This window comes from Cupressus sempervirens, chromosome 7, assembly GCF_028749045.1.
Source record: "Cupressus sempervirens isolate cs-2001-9-10 chromosome 7, ASM2874904v1, whole genome shotgun sequence".
Taxonomy (NCBI): Eukaryota; Viridiplantae; Streptophyta; class Pinopsida; order Cupressales; family Cupressaceae; genus Cupressus; species Cupressus sempervirens.
This window is the reverse complement of record NC_143124.1, coordinates 24712138-24734151: the sequence shown is the minus strand read 5'-3', so window position 1 is coordinate 24734151 and position 22014 is coordinate 24712138.

Here is a 22014-nt window from a genome sequence, read left to right as displayed (position 1 = left end):
TAAGAGGTTGGACACATTAAGACACATCAAAGATGTAAGGTTTAAATAAGTCATTCATAAAGCCTAAGTTCATTGGAGAGAGCCGAGCAAGCTAGATAGAGCCGAACAAATTCTCTATTGAAGTCAAGCAAGTTCAACTTTAGTGTGTGTCGAGTGATCTTTAGGTGCCGAGTGAAGATCAAGTGTCAAGTGATCTTCAGGTGCCAATCAGCCTTCAGGTGCCGAGTGAAGATCAAGTGTCGAATGATATTCAAGTGCTGAGTAACACAGAATTGGTCAGGTGCCAAGCATCAAAAAAAGGTAATGGATGCCGAGAAAATTTCTTCAAATGTTGAGCATCAGTAAAAGCTATAGAAGCTGAGTAACACAAAAGGAGATGAGCATCAATAAACCAATGATGTCGAGTTGTTGCATTATTTGTTAAGTCAAAGATTCGCTAGATCAGCAGTGATAAGTTTGTTACATTGAATTTTGTGAATTAGTTGGATGATAAGGATGATGAGTAGATGTCATAGAATTTTAGGTAAACCATGCAAACCAATTCAAGGTGAATGCTAATGGATTTATCATGAAGTTTCTAGAAGAAGCGGGAAAACAATACCATTTTCTCAAGATAAAATCAAGATTTGAGCAGGAAATGAAGAAAAAAACTTCTTTATAAGGAGTTATAGTTCAGAGAACAAGTACGCATGTATGAGAGGGAGTTGGTCATAAGTATGGTTGTGCAAAGAATCCAAGAGGTGTAAGTACAGAGCATCAAGACTCTGAGTTGATCAAGTGATCATGGAGTGCATTGGCATAATGAGTGGAAGAACTAAAGGAGGCAGATCTTGAAGGGTGAACAAGTTGTCAGCACTGCAAGGGAGGAAAGCCAAGCAAACAAAAGAACTAAAGAGTGATCTAAAATCTGCAAGGTTAGAGTTGCAATCTATACCAAGTCAAAACCCTTCTAATACTCTCTTACCATTGTATTAGATATTGAAATCCTACATTGCTAGGTTAGCTTAACAGCTAGGTGGATGAGCCTCAGGAAAAGGATAAAGAGATCCCCATGAGAAGGATAAAGAGATACTTAGGAGAAGGATAAAGAGATCCTTAGGAGGAGGATAGGAGATCCTTAGAGAGGGATGAAAGATTCTTTTGAGAAGGTGACTGTAAATCCCATGAACTTGGGTTAGCCTAATAACTCTATGTAAATCCTTTAATAGGGTGGCATTCCAAGTTGAATGTTCTTAAGTCCTCTAACAAGGCACACTCCTAATAGGGTGTAGAAATCCCTTAACATGGTCACATTTAACAATGTGTTGTAGCCTTTAACAGCGTAGACTGTCAAAAGTAGTTGAAATAAATTGCACAGTTATTTTGTGGGTATCATCCCCACCCCAGTTTTACCTTCTTATTCCTAGAGGGTATCATCACCTACCTCTTCTTCGCGATATCATTCTTCTTCTACTTCTACCAAGAGTCTTATTCCTCTTATTGAGATAGACCATAATGAACAACATGAAAAGTCTTGTGATATGCCTATCTATAATGCCTATAGTGACAATGATTATGATGATGATGACTATTATATTCCTACGATTCCTAAAAGTCCTCCTAGTCCTATGCTTGTGCTTAAAAGGGATGAGTCATGGAAAGATACTGATGGGAATCCATATGAGTCAAATCTTGAAAACAACATTGATAAATTTTGTGAACAATACCTAAATGATAAATCTGCATTTTTTGACAAAGAGAAAGCATTTTTTTGTGAAAAAATACAACATCAATGGGATAAGAGTTCCTCTTCTAAGAACCCTCATGTTGAAAATAAAGATTACACTCTTGAGCAAGATCATGCTAATGTTGAACCTTTGTCTTCTGATGCTCCCCTTCCATCTTCTACTTGCTCCACTATCCATACATCCCCTAAAGATTCTAAGTCTCTCAAGTCTTCTACCAATCCTTCATCCAACAAAGATCCTAATGATTTTCATGCAGTTCCCTATAGTTATCCTCAAGGGCTACCTCTTAAAGAAACTCAAGCTAACCTTCACATGGCTGCTAATAATGCTAAACCTAAAGAGCCTAAGCCTTCATGCACTATTATGCCTACTTTAGCTAGTCCTTCATCATCTATTCCAAAGTCTTCCGTAAAATTCCAACATGCTTCCTTCTCCTTAAGAGTGGCTTCATGTCAAGAGGACTATAAAAATGATAAAGAAAAGAATATAAAAAAAGATCAAGATCAAGAACCTTCCATGTCATCCAATCCTTTTCACAATGTCTCTGATACATTTCATGGTTCTTTTGATCCCTTACACCCTTTCTCATTCAATCCACCATGTCTTAAGTCTTCTCTTAAGCAAGATCAGGATATTGCTTGCACCACTAAGCTTATTGACAATAAAAATGACCTTAGTACACTTGCTCCTTCCAAAGATGATACTTCCATTAAGGTTATTAAAAATGATGTTGTTACTTCCAATGTTGAGCCTATTGAAAATCAAGAGAATTATTCTATGCTTATGTTATCCAAAGATCTTTATCAAGATCAAAGTCTTCGATCTTCTTGTTCTACCACTCCATGTTCGCTTCCACTTTCTACTTTTTCTAAGTCTTCTCAAGCTTTAAGTACTCCTATCAAAGAAGTTGCTCCTATTCAAGCTGTTCATCATCCTATTAAAAATCCTAATGCTCACTCTAAAGATGTTGATGTTCTTGATTGTGATATAGATGTTGATGAATTTATTGATTACCCTTTTGCATCTTCCACATCCATCCTTGGACCTCCCCCACCGAAACTAAATGCTTCATTTCTTCCTTCCATCTTGGGTCCTTATTTCCCTTCACTTTCCCCTCCCTCTCTTATCTTTCCTTAAGATCAATGTAGATGCATATCCTTAAATCCTTTTCATCGACCCACTCACCTAAACCAGTCATATCATCCTTCTTCTTCCACAAGTCCCAAGTCTTTCAAAAGTAATCTGAATGTTCAATACAAGAAAAAGAAGCAATTCAAGAATCCATATAAAAAATAAGAACACCATGTCTCCTCTAATTAACATGGGGGCATAAAATCAAAAGAGATATCTAAGAAAAAAATTATAAGACAAGTATGGGTTCCAAAATCCATCATTGAAGATATTATCTCTAAATCATCAAAAAGAAATGAAAAGAGGCCTATGGCTATATGGATTCCAAAGTCCATCTTGAGAGAGTCTAATTTTGAAAAACAATTTAAATTGACATTCAAGATTCCAAAGAATTCCACTTCATCTTCTTCCAAAAGAATTCTTCCATTCCATGCGCCTAAATCGCAACCTCTTTTATCCACTAACCATGTTCCTTCACATATTCCTTCATTCACATTTTCTACACCCTCTTGTCACCCTTCAAGGTGTGTGTTGATATTGATCTTGCCTTGATTTCCATCTTCTAATCTCACTCGCTCTACATAAATCCATATCCTCCATCTTTGTCTTAAATCTTCCTTTCCCTATCAACATCTTTGAGCATACCATTTCAACTCCTTTTCATCTCATGGTTTAAACTTTTAAGAAGCATTATCTATAAAGCTTGACTTCTTCCAAAAAACTTCAAAAAAATTGAAAAAAAAATTGAGAAAAAAAAAGGGAAAAAAGAAAAAAATGAAAATTTTGAAAATGTGCCTTGGTGAAAACCTGGTAATCAGGCACCTTGGTAGAAAAATTAAAGAGAAATAAATTTTTCCTATGGTGAAAACCACTCCCTTGTGGTACCTTGGATAAGTATCATGATAAAAACCTAACAATCAGGCATCATGTGTAGTTCTTCTACATCTTTCATCCATTCCATCTTCTCTCTTTGATCTTTACAATGTTGACCTATACACAAAAATTTGGCTATCTTTTAAGATATCTTATGATGATCTAGTTTTCATTCCTTTCATGTTTAGCCTTCATATCTATTTTCCTCCATTCATTCTAGTCTTTCACTATCCTTTCTCCCTTTGGTCTTGATCTAATAAAAAAGTGTAAAATACAATGCTATGAAGCCCCTCTATATGTCTACTCCTTTGGATTGCATCTTCTCACTTTTACATTATGCTTTCTTGAATTATCCTATACTGGCCTTTCATTTCTTGTCCAAATGTTCTTTACATGACAATTTTTCCCTAGCTTGGGTACTCTTGAGGAGTTAGTCCTTGAAGATCACTTTCACTTGCTTCATACACTCCTTCCTTATCCATCGTATTTATCAACTTGTTGCTCCATCATGTCCTCTACCTTCCTAAACATTGGGATTGTACTATGTGATCATGCTTGAGAGTTTTGTCCTTATTTTTGTTTGGGGGCATTGTATATTATTTGTACATATTTATTGATCCTGAAAAATACAAAAATATGATATATTGTGAGAATTCTAAAAATTGAAAAATGCCTTGAAAAAATGATCTTCTTAGTGACAACCTAGCAACAGGCACTTTGATGTATCTCCAAAAAAAATTATATATTCCAAATATAAAAAAAAATCAAGAAAAATTTAAAAGTTCAAAAATAAATAAAAATTCAAAATTCAAAAAATCAAAAAAAATAGAAAAAGTGCCTTGGTGAAAACTTGGAAATAGGCGCCTTGGTAGCAAAAATACAAAAAAATTATAAAAATTCCTAAAAAAAATTTTTTTAAAAAAATTCAAGTGGTAAAAACCTAGAAATGGGTGCTACTTGAGGCCTTTGCACCCCTATTTCTTAGCGCATGTCCTCAACACTTAGCCTTTCTCCATCATGCCTTGTCCTTGTTGCCTTGGTTTGGAATTGTTCTTTGTCTAGGGGGCATAACTATGTTAGCTTTGGTCTCTTGGATGTGTTAGTCTTTAGAACACCTCAAAAACGGTGTTTTTCAAGACCACCCCAATTGTATTTTTCAATACAACCATTGACATCGAGTTTTTTTCAACACTTATTGGTTTGGTCTTACCTAATTTCATCATGTGGTCTTCCCTACTTGCAAGCATTTGATTCTTATCCTTGGAACTCAGTATCAGTTAACACACTTAAATTTTTAAACACAACACTTAATGCTTGACTTATGTCATGATTTTTTCTTTGTGTGCTGACTATTATTTATTTTTTTTGAGTGTCCTTGTCTAATAAGTCTCTCCATGATGCATTGCTAGAGGACTTGGGGCATGGGACATGTTTTTATTTATTTTTTGCTTGCGGGTGTGGTCTTGAAACTCTAGAGTGTCTCTTGTTGTCCCCTTGAAACACTTAGGAGATTCAAGGCATCATCCTTGATTGTTTTTGCACAACCGTTGTTATGGTCATCTTGGCATCTATGCCTTGATATGAGCATGGTTTTGCTACATTAAATTGGGTAAGCTAACATCGAAGTCATCTTGACCTTTATGTCTTTGATGCTTATGTTAGAATCTTTCCACATTCCAATCCGATATAAATTACACTCATATCTTCATAGTTGCACTTGTGACTAGTGATGATTGTGTGATTTATCAATGTCCATTAATAATTGTCCAATGATGAAAATAAGTTATTTTACATTCTCTAATGAATGATGAACACAAAAATACTATGTTATGTTGCTCTTTTGCAAGTACACCTTTGCATTTTCATGTAGCTTGCATTATTAGACTTCATGTTAGTTTGCATTTTTAAGCTGCATTATGAGTTTGAGAGGGTTCTCCCTTCATCTTTATTGTGGACTTTTAATCAACTGTGGTCATGTTTTGATCTTCATTTCCTTGTCTTCTTTCATGATCTCAATCGGCATTTCTATCTTAAATAGTTGATTGATTTTGGGGCATTTTCTTTTCTTCTTTCTATTTCTTTGTATATCTTTCAAACTTCTATCTTCCATTTTCTTTTTCCCCACTTCTTTTCTTCTAAATCACCTTTGGGGCATAATATTTCATGCTTGATGATCTACCTTGGTTCTATGATTCTTATATCTTTTATCTTACATCAAGAACTTTATTTTTTGTTCAATCTGATCAAATTTATCAATTTGTTGTTTCTCCTCTATCTCATTTCAATTTCTATCATGAGGGGGCAGTAATTATCAAATTTAATCTTTGATTTAGTTTTATCAATTTTATCCTTGATTTTTTCAAGTGAATATTTATTTGTATTCTTTGTCCTGATGTGTTCCCGATTCGACCACACATCTAGGTTGTTTTGTGATCCCAAATCAACCTCACACTTCAATTTCTTTCTTTGACTACATGTGTTCCCAAATCGATCACACATTAGTCAAAGAGGGGCAAATGTATGCACCCTAAAATGGTCACCTAGACTGTGGGCCCCATTATTCAATTTATCAATTATGAAATTTCCTAAATCAATGGTTGGCAATATTTTATTAAATCAATTTAAATCAATTTCCTTGATCAAATTCAATTATTTTATTTTTCTAAGGTTGATCATTTTATCCTAAGTCTTATTTAATTAAAAGAAAATCTCCTCTTTTAATTAAATAAAATAAGTCCCCATTTAATTAAAAGAAAAACTCTCTTTTAATTAAATAATTCATCCACATTTAATTAATTAAGAGAAAAACCCCTCTTTTAATTTAATTAAATATCTCCTATTTAATTAAAAGAACTTGATCCCCTTTAATTAAATGAAAATCCCACTTAAATATCTCTTTTTGATGAAAAATGAAATAAAATAAATTCTTTTATTTAATTTCTCTACACTTAAATGCACATATTTCTAAGTGGGAGTTATCTTTCCACTTTTTTCTCAACCACTCCTCTTTTCTCATTGGTGGATCCTTATTTCACATGGATCATTATTTCTCCACCCTTGATTAAATCTTTTTCCTCTCAATCTAGATCGTCCAATCTTCTTATAAGGGAGAGCCCTCTCCTCATTTTGGATACCCATGATTATGCTATTGTTATGTTGTAGGATTGGAGAGCAAATTTTGAAGGATTTTTGAATGCTAAAGCTTTTGTGGAGAACTTCTATCTTCTTGTCTCATTCTCTCTTGCACCCATGCCTTTCATCATGAGCTTTTATCATTGCATTTGCATATTAGTTTAGAGTCATTTTTTCTTTCATAGATTAGATCTTGCTTTCATAGATTAGATCTTTCTTTGTTTTGCATTGTTATCATTTAGATTAGCTTGCATCTTCATTTTCATAAATATTTGATGATCATGGAGACTAGCACTCTTTCTTTTTCTCTTTGAATCTCTCATTTCATGGTGTACTTGCATGAGCATGAACTAGGTCAAATTGAGGGCCTCCATTACAAACCCTTGCACTCCATGAATAGAGAGCTATGGGTCACCATTCGAGACCTCACTTTTGAGAAATCTTGGATATAATGACCCATAGTAGTGTGCCCAAATTTTAGGCATACACATAGAGAAACCAGAAGGATTTTTTGATGAAAATAAAAAAAACAAGGTATGTAAATTGCATAAGGCTCTATATGGATTAAAGCAAGCCCCTAGAGCTTGGTATGAGAGACTTCACAAGTATCTAGTGCAAATAGGATTTGAAAGAATAGATGATAACAACAACATGTACATCAAATCAGAAGAAGGTAAGGATATCCTTGTATCTAAAATATTTTTGGATGATATAGTTTTTGGAGGAAAGGAAGTGCTTTGCAAAATTTTTGCTGACAAAATGAAATATGGGTTTGAAATGTCTATGTTTGGAGAAATCAAGTTCTTTATTGGATTGCAAGTACATCAACTAAAACATGGTATATTTGTGACACAATCAAAGTACATCAAGGAGATATTCAAGAAGTTTGGATTAGAAGAATCCAAACCAGTCAACACACCAATGGAAATAGGACATAAGCTATCAAAAAATGATGAATCAGTTGAAGTCAATCAAACAATGTACATATTCATGATTTAAAAACTACAATATGTTGTACATAGTAGACTAGACATAGCACAAGTAGTTGGAATAGTGACTAGATTCTCTGCTAATCCTAGAGAAAATCATCTCATGGCAGTAAAGAGGATAATGAGGTATCTTAAAGGAACTAATGATTTTGGCCTATATTACAAAAATAATGAGAAGTTTGAGCTTAATGCATACACAGATGCAGATTGGGGAGGCAACATGTGTTGGTGTTTTAAAATCCACAAAAAACTACTAAGCGACAAAAGGCTTAATACCAAGATAACTGTACATACACAACCTAAAGATTAGCCAATTCTTACTTACATTTGCACATGCAAAGTACTTGGACCCAACTTTAACAAAACCACAAATGGTTTTGTGCTCTTTTGTCTCTGCAAAACCAGGGCGGGTATACCCAGGGATGATTCAAAACTGGAAAACTTGTATGAGGTTTATTTTTAGTTTTATTATGATTCTCATCTCACAATCCTCCAAACATATACATAATTCCTACTAACTAGATAAACACATCCCATGAAACAGATATGGCCAAGAATTCTTCTATAGATCTACAGATGTTTTTAACAACAATGGCTAACTGAAGCTAAAACATTCCATGCAGACAAGTGCTGGCCAACTTTGAAGATCTACAAGAAATAAAAGTAAAATTTGATTTGATGATGCATTTGAATAACCATTTATAATATATTTCTCCTTCAACTGAAATAACTTGATCAGTGCCTAATCCATTGGGGTTCAGAGTCTATAGCAAATTCTTAGATCTAATTTGTTGCCTTACAACAAATTCTATCAGCAATTCTTTTCAGAATTTATCATTCAAAATCCTTTTCAATACTTAAGGAATCTCATCACATTCATCAAAGCCTTTATTTAATCCATTGAATTAACAGCAATGATAAATGGATATACAACCTAACTAGATTGCATTCAATTGCACAAGCTTTTACTCATACAACATCAAGGTAACTAAGTATTTAAAAGGAGACAAAATTTAGAAAGAACTGATATGCGGATAGTTCATAATTTGTATTAATTTCCTTTTGAAAATGGTATATCCTTTACAATAGACTCAGAATGGCCTTCAGAAAGAAACATAGCTCATTTTGCATTCATGTATTCTCAGAGAAATTACAGAAAAATACATTACAAACTTACTTTCAAAATTTGGACCAAAAACCAAACTAAGCATAATACTTAGGAGAAATAGGATTTGGACCATTCTTTAGCCTTGGAATCTCACTTAAATAGTGTGAGATGCAACAAGCTTCGGGCTAAAGAAAGTGACATGTGTCTTCTAAAAGATACTGACAAATGTTTGTCGTAAAAGACAAAAACAAATAACAGAAAAGCTAACACGTCGAACAATCCTGGGTGGGTCCCTTTCTATTATGCTTTTCAGTTGTTGAAACAAGAAGATAGGATCTGATTCTTCAATTATTCTTCATCCTCAGAGTAAATAGCCATGAGGTTTGAAAGTGATGTATCATCTTCAGTTACCTATAAATTTATTTCAACCCGGGGATTTTCCATGTCCTCATTATTAACTATGAGGGTGACTTTTACTTTTACATTTTCCTCCTCATCATCTTCTAACAATTGTTCTAGAAACTAGTTTTTCCATTTATTAAAAGCATCATCATCCGGCCAATCAAAACTTAGAGCTTCTCTTTGTATCATTATTAAAAAAAATTCACTTTCTTCTAAATCATCAAATTCTTTTCTTATAGCAGTATAAAATAACTGTATTTTTACTAGTTCTTCATTTGTCTTTGCCCAGAACCAGTGGCTCTTTTCACTCATGATGTTTATTATTCTTTCATTAAATAACTCATCCAATTCCCTTTTCCACTTTTCCTTTTCCTTTATTGTATCAATAGATTCTAAAGCACAAGGAAATAGAGTAAATTTTTTAGCAATATATCGAGAAAAACAGAGTGTTAATCTTTTTTGTAAAGAATCTCTTTTATCATCAAAATTTTCTAGCTTATTTAATAAATCAAAAATGTTCTCAACTTGATGATAAGGCATTTGGACTGCAGATATACATATGATTGTAATATCATTATTCATTTCCCTCCATTTCTATGCAAGAGGAGTCAGTTCATCCTTATCCCTGTTCAACTCATCCATGAGGGTTGCAATTCTTGTCAACTGATCAAAAAAGGTTGACCATTGTATTTTATCCCTCAAATATATCACACCTTGCTTTAATTTTTCTTCATATTGATTTCTCAATTCTATCTGCAACTCATGCAATTTTGTTCTTTCCTCTTCAAAGTCCTCTGCAGTATAGAATTGGGGCCTTTCAGGGGTGTCAAGTATTTCAATAATAGGGGTTGATCCAAATCCAACCAATGGTTGTAAAGGGTATGCAATTGTAGGTGCACTGGATTCTACCATTTTTATTTTCCCAAGTATCCTCTCCATTTGAGACATTTTGTTTTCCAGTGATTGTATCTGTATACCCCTTTCCTCATATGCTTTCAAAACTTCTTCAAACCTAGCATTGAGTTGCGCAAACTTATCTTCTTCTTGTCCAGATACAACACCACCCAATTTTAGCATTTCTGAAGCTATTCCCATTACTTGTCTACTACTTACCTCATCGGCCCTGTATACTGTCAATGTACTAGTATGTTCTATAGTGGGAAACTCATGCATCCTGGTACTTTCTCTCTTATCTATGGACCATAAAACAAGTGCTTGGTGGTCATCACTAAATTTGACCCCTCTATGAGCCTGTAGTACTTCTTTAGTAGTTGTTAGTTGAACATCCTTCTGCTTTCTTACTAAATCAAAAACAATAGCATTTGCTATATCCCATTCTGGCAGAAGGAGGACTCCTGATTGTCTAACTATTTTCCTTCTAGCTTTAGGAGTAAACTGGGCAAAATCACTCAAAAACTTTGATTTTACCTCTTCCTTGATAACCGGGTCAAATTTATTTGGTTGCTTAGCCTTGATCTTCTCACAGGCTTTCTCAAAATTCTTTATATTTAATCTCCATAAAAACTAAGCAAAGGCCCTAGATCTTACAAAATTTTCATCATTAATAAATCTTTCAGAAGCCTGGGCAACAATTGGGTCAATTTCCTTACCTTGGTAATGAGAAATGGTCAAGTCCAAGGAAGGTGTAGGAGGTTCTTGTGGCTCTTCAATATCCAGGTTTGTAGAAGTGAAAATCACATCCCCTTCTCCTCCCATTAGTCTAAGCTATTCCTTTAGAGATGCCTCATCATCTATCTGGATTGGAGACTGGCTTGGGGAGTATTGTTCTTTTTGAGGAGAAGAAGACCCCTGCTCTAATTTTTGCCTTTTTGGAGAGCTGGCTACAAATGGACTTCTTGACCTTGGCTCCTTATGAGGGGGTACCTATTGCACATTTTGAACCATGACATAACCTGCCCTCTTCTGCAATGTATATTGGCCAGGAGTTACCACATTTCTACCACTCATTCTTTTTTGTATTTCTGCTGCCTTGTCTGGGTGTGCCTTAATAAACATAGCTTTCTTTTCATTCATAGTCTGAATTATTATAGCAAAATTATTCATTAATGCCTGTATTTTATCTCCCCAGTATTTCATATTTTTCAATGGGTCGTACCGGGGGTCAAAAGCATTAATGAATTCTAGGTTTTTACTGAAAACTATCCATTTCTCTTTCCTTAATTCTTGCTCCTGCAATGTGAAAATATTTTTGATTATATCTTCTAGATAGTAAACCTGATGTACCATATGGGAAGCTCTCACCCTTACTTTTAATAGATCATAGAATCCTTCAGGGTCAATGAATTTGGCGTGAGATTCTGCCATGTTATATTTATTCAAAAACAAATTTAAATGCTTCCACCCCTTTTTAACAAAAAAAAAATCATGCACTACAGTAACCATTGGAAAGAAAGTGCCCTTCTTGACCAATTCCCTCTCATCTATAGTGCCTATCTGCCACAACAGCTTAGCTATCCCTATCTTCAAAGGCACATGAAAAGGTAACACATGAGGTTTTCCTAAGAAACCATAAACTCTTATTACTGTTGAAACATTGTAGGGAATTATATCCCCCCAATTATGACTGACAAGTAGCCCTTTAGCATGGTGCTTGGGTCTGACCAATTCTAATCATGCTTGTGGGATTCTAGGGCTATCTCGTCTTAAAAGAAGTCTAAGCTTTGATGCAAAATACCTGTAAAATCTTACATAACTAGCATCAATGGCCTCTGAAGTCATGTCCACACTCCATAACTACACTAGATTCCTTTCTCCATCCTTTGTTGTTTCTAGCTCCATACCCTTGGAGAAGAAAGTATATCCTTTGTATAAACATACATCCATCATCAATGAATACCAACAGAATGGTTTGTTTACTTTCCCTTTTGCTATTCCAACCAGACCATTGTGAATCTCCTTTGCTAGGAAAGTGGCAAAATCCAGAATGGTACTCATTCCAAATTGAAGGGTTTGAGCAATTATAAGGACCACATAACCTGGAATTTGATCACCCTCATCTATCCCCAAGATCTTGCAAATAGAAAAATATAGTGCTTGAGCTCTCAGATTGAAATGTCTTCTTAACAATGGCTCTAGAGTACTAGCTGTGATCACAGGCAAATTACCAACCCTAGCAGCATGCTCCTGTAGCAGCCCTGTTCTCAAGTACATTCATTGTGCATCATATATAGCTTGCAAATCATCCATATCAATGATTTCATGCACATCATGGTTAGGGTTTAGGTTGAGAACCTCATTGAACAGCTCAGGGAAAACCCTAAAAAGGTTGACCCCCGAATGATTTTTTACCCACCCCATGATAGGATCATACTTCTTTGCCAGGTCCATCAATAAATCACTATCAAAGAAAACACTGGGGATATATGTTTTGGCATTTATGTCAAAAAGTGAGATATATGAGAAACTGATCAATACAAAGTAAGAGGTAGATATATATATGAGAGATGTATATGAAAGAGGGAGATTCATAAGAGATAAGAATCAACAAGCAACTGTGAAGGATCAAGAATACAAAGTAAGGATGCAGCAGTCCAGAGGGAGAAGCAGAACAAAGGATTCAGTTTGTATCAGCAAAAGAAGGATTTATATACCAAGCAGACAATGTATGTAATTTTGGTGGTAAATAAGTTGGTCAATTGATCAGTTTGGTTTGCCATCAATACCAAAGAGGGATATTGTTGGAAATGATTGAAAAGATAATAGAACTGGTAAAGAATTTTTTCAATCATTGTTTTTTCATTGATGTCAAACTTGCCACTTGTGGGAATGACAATTGCTTGAGTGATCCAAGTACTATCAATTGGTTGATTGATTAGGAGGTGGCAATCAATAAGATGTAACTAAACTACCTAGAGAAACGTTGAAGTTATGATATTGTAATGAAGTATAAGGATCAACAAAGCCATTGATGAAATAGTGTATTGATGACATACTCTAAGAGGTTGGACACACTAAGACACATAAAAGATGTAAGGTTTAACTAAGTCATTTGTAAAGCCTAACTAAGTTCATTAGAGAGAGCTAAGAAAGCTAGTTAGAGCCAAATAGATTCTTAGTTGAAGCCAAGAAAGTTCAACTTTAGTGTGTGCCAAGTGATCTTCAGGTGTCAAGTGAAGATCAAGTGTCGAGTAATATTCAGGTGCTGAGTAGCCTTTAGGTGCCGAGTGAAGATCAAGTGCCAAGTACCACAAAATTGGTCAGGTGCCGAGCATCAAGAAAAGGTAATGGATGTCAAGCAAATTTCTTCAGGTGCCAAGCATCAATAAAAGTAGTAGAAGCCAAGTAGCATAAAAGGAGCTGAGCATCAGTAAACCAATGATGTCAAGTTGCTACATTATTTGTTAAGTCAAAGATTTGCCAGATCAGCAGTGATAAGTTTGTTAGATCAAATTTTGTGAATTAGTTGGATGATAAGGATGATGAGTAGATGTCACAAAATTTTAGGTAAACCATGCAAACCAATTCAAGGTGAATGCTAATAGATTTATCATGAAGTTTCTAGAAGAAGCAATTTGGAGGGAAAAAAATACTATTTTCTCAAGATCAAATCAAGATTTGAGTAGGAAATGAAGAATAGAACTTCTTTATAAGGAGTTACAGGTCAAAGATCAAGTGTGCATGTATGAGACGGATTTGGTCATAAGTATGGTCGTGCGAAGAAGCCAAGAGGTGTAAGTTCAGAGCATTAAGACTCTGAGTTGATCAAGTGATCATGGAGTGCATTGGCATAACGAGTGGAAGAACTCAAGGAGATAGATCTTGAAGGGTGAACAAGTTGTCAACACTGCAAGGGAGGAAAGCCAAGCAAAGAAAAGAATTGAAGAGTGTTCTAAAATCTACTAGGTTAGAGTTGCAATCTATACCAGGTCAAAACCCTTCTAATATTCTCTTACCATTGTATTAGATATTGAAATCCTATATTTCTAGGTTAGCTTAATAACTAGGTGGATAAGCCTCAGGAAAAGGATAAAGAGATCCCCAGGAGACAGATAAAGAGATCCTTAGGAGAAGGATAAAGAGATCCTTAAGAGGAGGATAGGAGATCCTTAGAGAGGGATGAAAGATTCTTTTGAGAAGGTGACTATAAATCCCATGGACTTGGGTGAGCCTAACAGCTCTATGTAAATCCTTTAACAGGGTGACATTCCTAGTTGAATGTTCTTAAGTCTTGTAATAGGGCACACTCCTAATAGGGTGTAGAAATCCCTTAATAGTGTCACATTTAACAATGTGTTGTAGCCTTTAACAAGGTAGGCCTTTAACAGGGAATACCATCAGAAGTGGTTGAAATCAATTGCGTAGTTATTTTGTGGGTATCATCCCCACCCCAATTTTCCCTTCTTATTCTTGGAGGGTTTTTGGGTCATCAAAATCCTTAGTGTTATGGTTGGATGCATGTTATCTTTCATGGTTGTTTAATGTTTAATTGCATGCATGATTATTTCAGTTATATGTCATTAAGGATTTGACAAAAAAATTGTAGTGCACATCATTGGACCTTGGATAACTGATTCAACCCCCCCCCCCGCCCCCCTCTTAGTTATTGTAAAGAATTATAACAATTTCATGTGTTTACTTTATGTTCATTTATATTTTTGCATGCATGCAGTTTAATTTTTAGTTATTTAATTAAAAAGATTAGAAAAGGTTAAAAGTGCGATACTTCTGACAAGGTTCATTATCCCCAAAATAAACAAGTCTGAAATCCCCTTGGACATAATCAATAAAATAACCTCTATGAGGTGTAGCATGAAATGAAGCACTAGAATCTAAAACCCATGAATCATCAACTCTTTCTAAAGATAGAAGCAAAGCATCCTCTTTGGATTTCTTACTTATCACATTTGCCTCCTTGTCTCCATTTGGTTTGTCTCATTCATTTTTCTTTCAATTTTCTATGCCCTATTTTAGTATAGTACCAACAGTTGTTTGCTCCTCTCAATTGAGACCTCCTCCCCTTTCACTTTCCTCTTGATTTCTCACAATTTCCATAATTACTTCCTCTCTCAGTCATTCTGCCTTGACATTGTGCATTCAAAGCACATCCTGATGTAGATCCACCTGAGGATTTCCTACAAGTTTCCTCGCTCAAAATAACACCAATCACATCATCATATTTTAGGGTATTAGATCCAAAAATAGAGTTACTCACAGCCATTACCATGCCATTTCAAAATTTAGGTAAAGAATAAAAAATCAAGAGAGCCCTAATTTCTTCATCAGAATTAATATCCACATAAGATAATTGACTAGTAATAGTATTAAACTCATTTAAATGATCTACTACAAATCCACCTTCTGTAATTTTCATATTAAATAAATATTTCATGAGAAATACCTTGTTTGAAGTGGAGGGCTTTTCATACAATTTCTTTAGGGTTTCCATCAACTCTTCTATCATGTTTTCTTTTGTAATATTAAATGCCACCGATGGTGCCAGGCATAATCGAATGCTTCCAAGTTTCTTTCTATCTAAAAGATCCCATTTGTCATTTCACATAGATCCTTGATTCTTGGTTTTTCCTTACATCAACTTCCATAAATCCTTTTGATAAAGATAGTCTTCCATTTGCATGTTCTATAACTAAAAGTTCAGCCCATTAAACTTGCCAACCCTCAAATTACCCTCATTTGTCATCGCTTCTAGTCAACTGTAAGACTCCCACTCAACTGTGAGACTTTCCTACAGAGGATAACTAAAAATCAACCACGCTCTAATATCACTTTTTAGGATTAAAACATGGATAGAAATAACAATTACATGAAAATATAAACAATATTAGAAAATAATAGATCATATAGAGAAGAACGCAAGACACTCAAATTTAACATGGTTCACCCATTGCCTGGACTACATCCACAAAATAGCAAGTCTGATATTATTATGATCTAGTGATTACAACCTGATTACAATTTGTAATCCCTTACAGCTTAATACCACTACAAGAACCAATTTTTGCATCACCACAATGAAACAATCCCTAACCCTATGCCCTTTTATATAAGTATTTTATTATTTTAGGGTTATAATTAATAATTACATGTTGATCCAAAATCCTGATAAAATAGGGCCCATAAAAAAAAAATTGAGGTGATGCCCTGAGCCCCAAAGAATCTATGAAATATGTACAATACTTCCATGATTAGTCACCAAAAACTAACAAGGATTGGACTACACAAGCACTAGAGAAGGAGAATCATCCAAAGTTGTAGAAGATGAGAACATCAGAGGTAAGAACTCCAAACCTACTTGTTATAATTGTGGTAAGAAAGGACATACTACTAATGTGTACAGAAGAAAAAGTACAAATAAGAATGTCAAGCCTAAGAACACGATTCATCATCATAAGTGCAACAAGCAAGGTAATCCGGTACATGAATGCAGAACAAAGACCATGCACAAACAAAGATTTGAACGTTATTGCTACAACTATCAGAAGTATGGACATAGAGCTTCTGAATGTAGATTCAAATTCATGTGATCATCAAACAAGCTGAAAAAGATAAGAATCAATGGGAACTCCTACAATTGGGATTATAATACAAGATATAGCTATCATTATTGTCAAGAATATGGACATGTTCTTGAGAATTATATTGGGACACACTTCAGTGGCAATTAAAAAAGATGGTTGAGTCAAACTACATGTTTTAGTTTTTTGAAGAATGGTCACATCAGTAAATATTGTTCAACTAGGTCAAAGGCACCAAGTTGTGAATTTGATAAAAGTAAAGGCAAGATGGACATTGAACACATCAGAGATGAGATGAACAAGACATGGAAGAATAAAGATGCTTGCAACACATCAAATAGAAAAGGGATCACTTCACCCAATGGATTAAGTGATCACACCGCATCAAACTAGGCAAACAAGAGGTATATGGGACTAACATTTAAAGGTTTTATCATGCATCAATTCTGAAAAGATATAGTATTGAAAAGACTAAATTAGAATGAATAAAGATACAAGATGTTGTTAGATATCCAAGTAAAATATTTAAAATTTTCATGTTGGTGCCAAGTTTGGAACATTTCTTGTATGTGCCAAGTGGAATATTAGTTAATGCCAAGCTACCAAGCTATCTAGTGGGCACTAAACTCATAGTAGCTACCAAGTAGTGGAAACATCTAATGAATTCTAAGTGAACTTGAAAATGGTTATTGTTAAGCATACAGTTGTGTAAGCACTTAGCATTAAATGCAAGGTTTTTGAAGGGTATATGAACAATTTGAGCTCATTTTTCATCATTTTGAAATTGAGAAAAAGTGAGAAGAGCCAGTAGCAACCTCAAATTTTTTAGAAGTGATTACAATAGATTTTTGCAGAGATTCATCATTAGTTTGATAGATTTTCAAAGGTATTTATCAGAAGCCAAACTACGTAGCTTTAATTTTCATAAACCCTAGTTTGACAAGATGACATCTACTTCAAAAAATGTTGAAGAGAAATAAGTTTTAAATATTTAGCTAGTCAATAATGAACTTAAACAACCTATATCCAAGGCCATTCCTAACATCACCTACAAAAAAACCCTTCTGGCACATTGTTAATGATTCTGCCAAATGTGGTAATGGTGCAAGATGTGAGGAAATGCTACAATTGCAAGATAGGAAGCATTAGTGACGTGGAGATAAGAAGTGTGCATAATAGATTGTGTGAAAATGGTGTTCCAAAGGAAGAATACAAAATTGTTGAGGAAAAGGGTTTGACATGAGCCCTAGATTTTTTGAATGTATTTAAGACTGAGTGGATAAGAATTGTGTTAAGATAAATTCATGATGGTTCCTTGTGGATGGAAGGAGGACCGATCGAAACAACCAAGAGAATCATTCATAAGGTTACTAGCTACCCAACCCTAGATTGGCCAAAGACACTTGAGAGTGATTCTAAGGAAGTGATTGAGAAGAATACTGGAGCAGTCTGGAATAAGAGAGGTATGACTATAGATACCATCACTAATCCATTGCTAAAATTTTTTGTAAGAGTAATCTCACATAACTTCTATAAATCTAGTAGATTGAATAGTGTACTGGGAATAGCTATGGACGTTGGTTATAAAATTGTAATAGAATGTCATGCATATGATCTAGCAGAACTTCAAAAATAACAACTAATGGAGAAACTTGTAGCTATAAGAAAAACCAAGAGTGCATAGTACAAGTTTGCTTCTATGCTAGTTTTTATATTCTTTTATGTACATAATGCATTTACCTCTTTTGGTACTGTAGGATGGAAGAAAAATATATCAATTGTAATACAGATTAATGAGTACATTGAGAAATTAGGAGAAAACTTTGAAACTATAATGACTAGCTACTTTGAAGATTTTAAGAAGTCAATAAAGCAGAAACTCGAGATTCTAGTTTCCTTAGTGGAGAAACATTATAATGATGTTTGTTTTCTTGTTGATTCTAACTAGACATTTGTGCAAGTTGCCACACTAAGGGTAATATTGTTAAGACCTTTAGGTGATGAGATTAATGTAGATAAAGCCTCAGTAGCCATAATAGCCCTACTTGTAGAGGAAGTAGATAAGACTACTAAAGTATTTGGAAAGTATGAGATGGTGAAATCAAAGATTACCATGGAATTAAAGACTTCTTCCACACTCAAGAAGAAGGATAAGTTGGTTAAGAAGCTAACAAAAAAGTTTGGAGAAGGTGTAAAAGAGGAAGGGGAAGAACAAGCACAAGCACAAGAACCTCTAGCTCTAACTCAAGGCATGGGAGAAGATAAAGAAGAAGAGGAGACTATAGGTGTCAAGGGAGAAGAATCCAAGGAAGCACCTGCCACTGCTGAGTCAAAGAAGAGAAAGGTAAAGGCACAACTAGTGGCAAGGGAAAAGAAAGTTGTAAAACCTAGCCAAGCCAAGCCTAATACACCTACCACCAGAGCTAGCACATGTGGAATTACCCAAAAGGCCAAAGAAAAGACCAAGTAGATTGAGCAAGGACGCGAACAATAGAAAAGATGGAGAAGGAAATATGTGGAATAGCAAGATTCTAATGAAGAAAAGATAGAATAAAATAATAATAGTCAATTCAAGGTGGCAAGTAAAAATCCTCTCTTTGATCTTGAGAACTTATGTGAAAATTTCAAGAGAAATGTTGATTTATCTAATTTTACACATATTGATTTTGATAAACTGGGAAAAGAAGAGAAAAACTAAGTGGAACAGGTATTATATGTCATGATGTTAAAATTTAAAAACACTCCAATAGAATTTTTCAACTCTATACCAAAAGGCTTAGATGATATTGTTGAGTAAAAATGACATTATTGTCTAAATTTTCAAAAACAGATAAGGGAAACAACATTAGCCGAAGTGATGACAGAGTTGAAAAAGGGACAAATTGCTAAGGTTGTCAAGAGATATGCAGTTAGGTTTACACCTAAATATAGAGCCTTTAGCATTCTCCAAAATAACATTGAAGATGTGGTCACAAAATCAACTCAAATATGGAAACTTATCTATGGGTTGACCACTACCAAGCAAGGAAAAGTTGACCCTTCAGAGGGTAAACATGATGATAAAGATGATGATAATAATGATGACAAGGAAAATGATGATAAGAAAGATGATAACAAACATAATACAGTTGGAAAAGAGATAGAAAAGAAAGATGATGACAAGGCAATAGTTGAGCAACAACAAGATAAACAAAATGTGGACACACAAGCACCAAGTGTAAGTCCTTCCCATGACACAATCAATACCACTAAAACCATAATTGTTAAGGATGTTTTGGATGCATCAACTTAGAACATCAATCCACTTACTATAGAAGATCTAAAGAAGATATTGGATCAATCCACACCTCAAGAAAAACTATGTGGTAATCCTATTTTGGTTAGTGTAGAAGAACTACAAAAGGCAATGACTAATGTTACAAAGGAAAAGGTGAATCGACAAGAACCACCTTCAATTATCCCTTTAGTGACCAATGTACAACCTATTCAAACAACAATAGACACATCCACCAAGGTTGATTCAAGTGTTAAAATTGATACAATTGAGAAGAAGACAAAAGAGGAAGAAATTACTATAGGTGAACACCAGGAAATAGGACAAATAGATTCATCTATACCTACAACATAGGAACAAGGTGCTAGCCAAGTCATAGTAATAGACCAAGGAAAGCCCGAAGAGAGTGAGAAAACACTAAAGGTGAAGAAACATGTGGCCATCCAAGCACTATTAGCCTTACTAGCATGTACCACTCCTACTCAAACTCTTCAAAGGTTGAGCACAAAAGACATTCCATTACAAATCTCTGTGCCAAGCCCCAACTCATCAAAGGTAGAAAAGGTAATCTATTATGGAGACATAATTCTTGATGAAGAAATTGTGGTTCCAAAATATGACTATGACACTATGACATTGAAGCAAATAGGCATTTTGCAACAAGCCTTAGAGAGGAAAAGGCATTAAGAAATGCTTAGGAGAGAACAAAAGGAGAAGCAAGAACTACAGGATATCAAGGACATCTTTTTAGATGCATTTATCCTACCAACTCCTAAAGAGACCAAGCCACTTATCAAACAACTAACTAATACAATGGAAAATTTCACTAATGAAGAGCTTGATACAAATGCAAAACTCTTAGAATGGTCTAGGAAGAAGTTTCAAGGAAAGGTAAATGATAAAATGTCCAGTAAGATAGTACTATGTCAAGTTGCATTGGTAACAAAGGTTGAGGATGTGAAGAAGGTGCTTGAGAATATATTCTCACTATACACAAAATTATGCAACCCTACACTCTTCTCCCAAGAGAGTAGAACTCACATTCTGAGTCTAGAAAGAAAAATATCGGCATTAGGTGCAAGCCTACCATCAAATCCAATTTAGAGTGAGAAGCATTTCAGAACATTGCTTCAAACACAAAGTTAGTTAGTTCTCTTAACAATAGATGAGGCTAATACTAGAGCCAAACTGACAAGTATTTGGGCTACCCTAACCCCTTATATGGAGATAATGCACAAGGAGCTAAGCTATTTTGATACTTTACTAAAGAAAGACCCTAATCTTTCTACTTTAGATGGTCTAGTGCACCTTGTTTCCAAGCTTGCAATACATATTAAGTCATCAGATGTTGCATGTGATAACTGAGTTGCAACTCTAAGGATAATAATGGATGTCCACAAATCATTTTTGGACAAACACACTATAGGTGTATAACCCATTTGACATAAGTGTCAAAAAGTGGGAGATATAATAAATGGGGAAATAAAGACAAAGGAGAGATAGAGAATATGGAGATAGAAAATACAAGGGAGATTAATAAAAGAAGTGATATACAAAGGGGTAGCATAGTAGTAGAGATGAGATATATCATTTAGGTGATATGCATTTTTGGAGAGAAAGAAAAACAAAAACTAAGAAAGAGCATATTAGATGAAAGATTATTAGATACAGTGCATTGAAGTCAAAGGGAGCATAGATTTTGGATACAAATTAGACACATCAACTTAGGGGGAGTTATCAAATTTTGAGGTATACAAGATCGTGCAAATTTTGAAATTTTTGAAGTTTTGTATATATGCCAAGTCATGGATATGTTATGCTCTAGGGATTAAGGTTGATCATGAATATTCAAGTGTTTTTAATACTCATGTCAAAGCAGGAGATT